Genomic DNA, 7,754 nt, shown 5'->3' with positions numbered 1-7,754 from the left:
GATGTGTCCAAAGTAAACGTGCCAAAATCTCAACATCCTCGCTTCTAAGGAGCATCCTGGTTGTATTTCTCTTAAGACCGATTTGTTTGTTTTTTTCTGGCAGCCCATGGTATATTCATTACTCTTCACCAACACCGCATTCAAATGCATTCCAGAGTAGAGCCCCCTCTTTTTTTTTCTTTTAATTGAATGTTCCTCATTTTGGATTTGGCTGGTATTTCTTCATGAGTAGATTCAGGTTACGCATCCCTGGTGGGAATACTACATAAGCAATATTACGTTTTTGATGTGGGATTCTCCACCCTAAGGGGTCCATGGAATGCTGGGACCTCTAAGAATTAACCCCTGAGTTGTCTGCAAAAACCCTCATCAGATTTTCAAACAGGTTAAGAACTGCGTCATTAATTACTCCTGTGTTTTCACTCTTCTGATAACCAGCTTAGGCTGTGCTCCTCTGTTTCTCCCTCTTCCCCACTTCCCACCACCAAACTTGCCCTTGAAATTCAGCTGCTCCCATTGCAAGCATTCTGTTTGAGGGCCATTAGAGACACTCTAATTGCCTAACTCAATCCCCTTCTTAGTTCTCACCTGCCTGACCTCCTCCCAGGGACTAACCCACCCCTTGCCCTGAAACCTCCTGGGGCTGCCTCCCTTAGTCTCCGCCTGTTCTCCTGCTGCCTCTTCCCATAGTCCTTCATGCCTTCATTCAGCCAATGATGAATGCTACCTGGGCATGTGCTGTCTGCTTTGGGGGGATGAAGAAGTAAATCAGGTGAGGAGCCTGCCCTTCAGGAGGTGGTTTATGCAGGGAAATGCCACGGGCCCTGATCTTTTTTGTGCACCCCTCATGCCGGAAGTAGAGACATTCTCCTGGTTTTCCTCTTCAGATTGGTCTCTTGACACACCCCTGGGAGAGCTCAGCCTTCCTGCTCTTCTTCAGCAACCTAGGAAGGGCAGTCTGAATCTCTACCCTCCTGCCTGGGTGCCAAATGCCCCTCAGACTCCATGAATCCAAAACAGAATGGTTTACTTCTCTCTAAATCTACCTCCTCCTTCATCCTTGTTCCTGTTGTGACCCCAGCATCCCTCCATCACCTGTGCTCCAAACCTGAGTGATGTTTCTCCTGTCCTTCTCCCCTACACCAACACCATGTCTTCACTCTGAAAGATCTTTCTCTTCTCCCCAGAAGAAATAATTGGTGCCTGGCTACCACCACCAACAGTTCTGACAGGGATCACTGTAGAGGGTCCCAGGCAGAGTGGGAGAAAAATGTAGAACAAAATTCAAATTTACAAAAAAAGACCAGACCTATTGGTCTGACAGAGACTGGAGGAACCCCGGACATCCTGCTAACTCAGAACTGCAGCCACTCTTAAAGCCCACTTTTCAGCCAAAGATTAGACAGTCCTATAAAACAAATGGTAGCACATGTGAGGAAGGTGCCTCTTATTTCAGTCAAGTACAGGAGACCAAATGGGCAACTTCTGCCCAAAGGCAAGATGAGAAGGCAGGAAGGGACAGGAAAACTGGATGAACGGACACAGGGAATCCAGGGTGGAAACGGGGAAAGTGCTGACACAATGCAGGGATTGCAACCAATGTCACAAAACAATTTGTGTATAAAGTTTTGAACGAGAAACTAATTTGTGCTGTAAACTTTCACCAAAAGCAAAAAAAAAAAAAATCTGTCTCTTCTGTCCGCTCCCCTCTTCTTTCCTGGTCTGTTGTTAAAATAAGTGAATAAATTCCCTAACCGATCTAAAATTCTTCCTTTTTCTTCTGATATGCCCGGCTGACCATGTCCCTCCTGTCCTACCTGACCCTGTAGGCCACCGGGCTCAGGTCTCAGCTCATTAGCAGGCCAACCAGGACCTTGAAGATGGGGCTTTTGGATCTTTCTAGACTTTCATTCTACCCCCACTCCTACACCCCTTGCTCCAGTCATACCAAACCTGCTATGTTTCTCCCACCAGGTCATTGCCACTGTGCCTTTGCACATGCTGTTCTCTCTGTCTGGACCAGCTGGCATCCTTCCTTTCTCCGCCTCTCCCAGTAATCCTTAAATACTCAAATGTTCCATTTCTGTGAAGCCTTCCTGACCTCTTCAGGCAGTTCTGCCCTTACACCTGGGCAAGAGGGGTCTTGCTGTGGCCTCCTCCAGCTGTGTCCTTCCCCACAGGGTGAGGAGCCCACTTGGAGCCCTGCCTCACCTAGATTAGAGCTGTCCAGTAGAACTTTCTGCGATCATGGAAATGATCTCTGTGCTATTCAATATGGTCGCCACTAGTCACAGGTGGCTATGAGCACTTGGAATGTGGCTAGTGTGACTGAGAAACTGAATTTTTAACTTTATTGCATTTTAATTAGTTTAAAATTTAAATAGCCAGATGTGGCTAATGGCTGTCCTATTGAACAGTGCAGGTCCAGACCCTGCACTGGGTATATGGGACTCTCTTGATCCCCTGCCCCAAGGACTCTGAGTCTGCTTCCATGACCTGCACAGGCTTCATCCCAAGTCTACCCTCCTAAGGTGGGGGCTGAATATGTGGGCTATGGTGTTCCCATATTTGTGTGTGAGACCCCTGTTGGTGCAGGACAGAGCCAGGAGCGGGAAAAGAAGGGGGTGCTCTCCTGTGTTCTGGTGTAGCACTGTCATTCTAGAGCTTTTAATTTGAACCTGGCTTACCAGGTCCTTGTGAGGCCACATTTTCCAGGGTAAGAAGCTAGAACCTATTTTATTTATCTGTGTTGACTTGATTTATATCTTTTAAATATTTAGATGAATTGTAAGTGGGCTTCAATTGACTTGTTGCCCTGGGCCCCCAAATATCAGCGTGGGTCTGGGGTCAGCATTTCTTCTTAGTGGCCCGTGTGGCACACAGAACCTCTACCTCCACTTACTCTCCACCCTCAAGGCTGTGAGCTCTACCGGGCATCTAATTCTTCTCTGTCTCCCAGTGTCTACCCAGTGCCTGGCATGTGCTTGGTTCACTGTAAATATTTATTGAGCAATGAGTAAAGAGGTTCTGATACTTGTCCAAGGCCACAGGACCTTGCTTTGACCTTGGATTTCATCACAGTGGCTTCTGGGTCAGCTGGCTGTCTGGGAGGGAGATCTTTGAAATGTCTGCCTCTGGTAGGGTGAACTGGGCCTGGAGACCTGGGTTCTGGTCTCTGCTCTGCCATTGTCTTCACTCTGGATAAATGACTTAACCTCTCTGAACCCCAGTCTCCTCATCTGTAAAAAAAATGGGCTAAAAACACCAACTTCAGTCCATTACTATGAGGATCAAACTAAATGGGATCATTTCATAGGCACAATGTGTGGTATTCAGCAGGTCATCCGTAAATGTTTCTTCAGTCAGCATTCATTAAACAGTTACAGAGTACCAGACACAGGGCTTTGTTCCCACCTACAGGTGAGCCCAGACCCTCAGGTCTGGGCATCTGTTGCTCCCGTTCCATTTGGCCCCTGGTTGGATTGGACCTCATCTGCCCTAGGCTGTGAGGGCCTCAGGGCCCTGCAAAGAAATTCCAGATTTCCCTCTTCTGGCTGGGCTAGCAGAGTTGGTTGCGACAGATAGACAGACTGATGAAGGTGATGGCTGTGGTTTGAGACCTCTCAGCTCAGCCAGACACACCAGAACCTGAGGGGAGGCCATATGCCTCCTTAGCAGACTTTTTCTGAGATTAAGACACAAGATGTTAACCAAAGCTTGTCCCCACACCTGTTGGATTTCCCCTCAAGGAAAATGTACTACCTGTTAGACTACAACTGCAATGAGAGGCAGCATGAAAAGAGGGCCAATGTGTGTGTGAGTCCTAGCTCTGCCACTTTCTAATTGAGCAACTTGAGTTTCTTCACCACTAGCAGCCTCAGTGGACTAGAATAATCCCCAGCTCACAAGATTGTTGTCTGCATCTTATCCTTTAGGCCCAGACTCAGTGGTTACCCCCAAACTCAGTCCTTCAGCCTTTATCCCTCCTCCTTTGACCTCAGAACTGACTAACAAGTTTGCCCTACATACATAAGTTATTGCTGCTGAGTTGTCATCATCATCCTCACTTTCATTTTTAGGGTGTGCTAATGGAGCCCTGCCCCATAGGGTTTTCAAGGAGTGGCTAGTGGATTCGAACTGATGGCCTTTTGGTTAGCAGCCATAGCTCACCATACCAAAAAAAAAAAAAAAAAAAAAACCCAGTGCCTCTCTATAGCTCACCATAAAACTACAATGTGATACCGTCTCACACCGGTAATAATAGCACTGATCAAAAAATAAGAAAACAACAAATGCTGGAGAGGCTGTGGGAAGACTGGAGCTCTCATACACTGCTGATGGGAATGTAAAATGATACAACCATTATGGAAAACAATATGATACTTCCTCAAAAAGCCAGAAAGAGAAATGCCATATGATCCAGCAATCCCACTCCTAGGTATATATCCTACAGAAATAAGACCCATGACATGAATAGACATATGCACACCCATGTTCATTGCAGCATTATTCACAACAGCAAATCATTGGAAACAGTCTAAGTGCCCATCAGTGGATGAATGAATAAACAAATTGTGGTACATACGCACAATGGAATACTACAAAACATTAAAGAATAACAACGGATCCTTGAAACATCTCACAACATGGATGAATCTAGAGGGCATTATGCTGAGTGAAATAAGTCAATTACAAAAGGACAAATATTGTGCGAAGCCACTACTACAAAAAGTCAAGAAAAAGTTTTCATGCAGACATTCTTTGATGGTTATCAGGGACGAGGGAGGAGGGAAAACCACTAACTGGATGGTAGATGCACACTAACCTTGGTAAAAAAAAAAAAAAACTTGGTAAAGGGAGAGATAATACATGATATGTGGGAAGTCAGCACAACATAATCAAGATAAAAGAAGACACTGAAAGGTACGCAAGAGTAAAAGGCAACAACAGTAAATACTCATACACATACAATCCTGCCACAACAGTAATGACAATAATGTACGGGTGGATACATGGGTAGATACGTAAGCTGAACAGGGGTGGGAGGCTATATGGAAGTACATCCACATACTTATAAATGTGTACATGCTGCAAATATACCCACGTATGCAGTAGTGCCCAAAGGGGACACAGTCATGAAAACTTCTTAGCCATAACCGTACACCTCCTGAGACTGAGATACTGGGTTTGAGGGATGCAGATCATAGTCTTGGGGGACATCATGGTCAATTGGCACGTAATCCATATAGACAATGTTTTACATCCTTTTTTTTTTTTTTGGTGAGTAGTGACTGGGGTCTTAAAAGCCTGCTAGTGGCCATCTAAGATACAATTGACTTCTTCCCATCCCGAGCAAAGAAGAGTGAAGAAAATCAAGACTCAAGGAAATAATTAGTCCAAAGGACTAATGGACCACATGAACCACAGCCTCCACTAGACCGAGACCAGAAGAACTAGGTGGTGCCTGGCTACCACTACCTACCATTCTGACCAGGACCACAATAGTAGATCATGGATAGAAAAAAAAAAAAAAATTTTTTTTTTTTTTTGGATAGAGTGGGAGAGAAATGCAGAACAAAATTCAGTCTAATAAATAAGACCAGTCTGGAACCTCCCAAGACTATGGCCCTTAGACATCCTTCAAATTGGAACTGAAATCACTCCTGGAGTTCACATCATAGCCATACAATAGGCAGGCCTATAAAATGAACAATAACACCAGTGAGGAGTGTACACTTCAGAACAATCAACCTTACAAGACTTAAGGTGGATATTTGCTCAAAAGCAAAGTTCAGAAGAATGGTAGGGGTAGGAAAGCTGGACAACTGGACATGGGAAACCCAGGAAGGAAGACGGGGGAGTGCTGACACATTCAGGGGTTTGCAACCAATGTCACAAAACAAGCTGTGTATAAACTGTTGAATGAGAAACTAATTTGCTGTGTAACTTTTCACCTTAACCACAATAAAGTGTTAAAAAAAAAAAAAAAGTTTTATAGCCTTGGAAATGCTATGGGGCAATTGTAGTCTGACCTATAGGGTCTCTGTGAGCTGAAATCGACTCGATGGCAATGGGTTTGATTTTGGTTTTGTTATGTGCTAATGAGGCCCCTGGGTAGCACAAATTGTTTGCACTTGGCTACTAACTGAAAGGTTGGAGGTTCAAACACACCCAGCAGTGCCTTCGGAGGAAAAGCCTGGTGTCCTGCTTCTGTAAATATTACAGCCAAGAAAACCCTATAAGCTCAGTCCTACTCTGGAACACATGAGGTCACCATGAGTGAGAATCCACTCAACAGCAACAGGTTTGGGTTTTTGTTTTTTTTGTTTTATGTGCTAATGGAAGTCCCTGGGTGGTGTAAACAGTGAACATACTCCACTTGGCTGCTAACTATACGCTTGGAAGTTTGAGTTCATCCGGAGGTGCCTTGGAAGAAAGGCCTGGTGATCTACTTCTTAAAAAAAGCCATTGAAGACCCTAGGGAGCACAGTTGCACTCCGACATGTGGGGCTGCCTTGAGTTGGAGCTGACTCCACAGCAGTGGATGGAGGTGGGTGCTAAGGACTTTTATACACAGTATTTTTGATATTTTGTCCTAGAGACTTTTCAATTTCTGTTATGAATTTTTCTTCAATCCATGAGGTATATTTTGACATTTTCAAATGCATAATTTTATCTTTTTTTTTTGTCATCTTTTATTATTGACTTCTAATTTAATTATATTGCTGTCAGAGAATGTGGTCTGTAAAATTTTCTTGAATTGGTCAAGACTTCCTTTATGGTCTGATATGTGGTCACTTTTGTCAGTGTTCCACGTGTGGCTGAAAGCAAAAGTATGTTCTCTGATTGTTGGCTGGAGTGTTCAAATTATTCTATTAGATCAAGCTTGTCAATTTTATTATTCAAATCTTCTATATCCTTCCTGAATGTTTTGTCTGCTTGACAAAAAATCACCAAATCCAGAGGAAGGTGATTTCAATATCCCATTACATTGGGGGATTTGAGATTTTTCTCACAATTTCTGCTTTAGGATTTTCTAGGCTATGTTATTAGGTATGTACAACTGTAGAATGGTTTTACCTTCCTGATAAATTGAGGCAGGCAAGTATCCCCATCACCTGCCTCTGCAGGGTGGATTTTTTTTCAAGTTTACCCAAGGATGTCACCATCTGTCCACCCTGGACTTTTATGAGGGGAGATTGTCTCTGATCTAACCTCCTACCTTATGAGGCCCCAGGCTTTGCCTTGTTCCTTTCTTGTTTTGTGCTTTCTCATTGTATCTGACCTTTGAAGGTTTTTCTTTTCTTGCCACCTCAGCCTTGCATTGAAAATAACACACACACACACACACACACACACACACACAAATGCTGAATCGTATCTAACATTTTTAGGCATTTTGTACCAGAAAGAAGGAGCCCTGGTGGTGCAGCGGTTAAGTGCTCAGCAATTTGAACTGACCAGCTGCTCTGTGGCAGTCTGCTTCTGTAAAGATTACAGCCTTGGAAACCCTATGGTGTAGTCCTGCTCTGTCCTATAGGGTTGCTATGAGTCAGAATCGACAGAATGGCAGTGAGATTTTTGGTTTATGACTTCACTAAGGATCCCTGATGGCTCAGTGGTTAAACACTTGGCTGCTAACCAGTAGGTTGATGGTTCAAACCCACCAGCCACTCTATGGGAGAAAGATGTGGCAGTCTGCTTCCATAAAGATTTACAGCCTTGGAAACCCTATGGGGAGTTCTCCTCTGTCC

This window comes from Loxodonta africana, chromosome 18 (assembly GCF_030014295.1).
Source record: "Loxodonta africana isolate mLoxAfr1 chromosome 18, mLoxAfr1.hap2, whole genome shotgun sequence".
Lineage (NCBI taxonomy): Eukaryota > Metazoa > Chordata > Mammalia > Proboscidea > Elephantidae > Loxodonta > Loxodonta africana.
Note: the sequence above shows the minus strand (reverse complement) of the source record.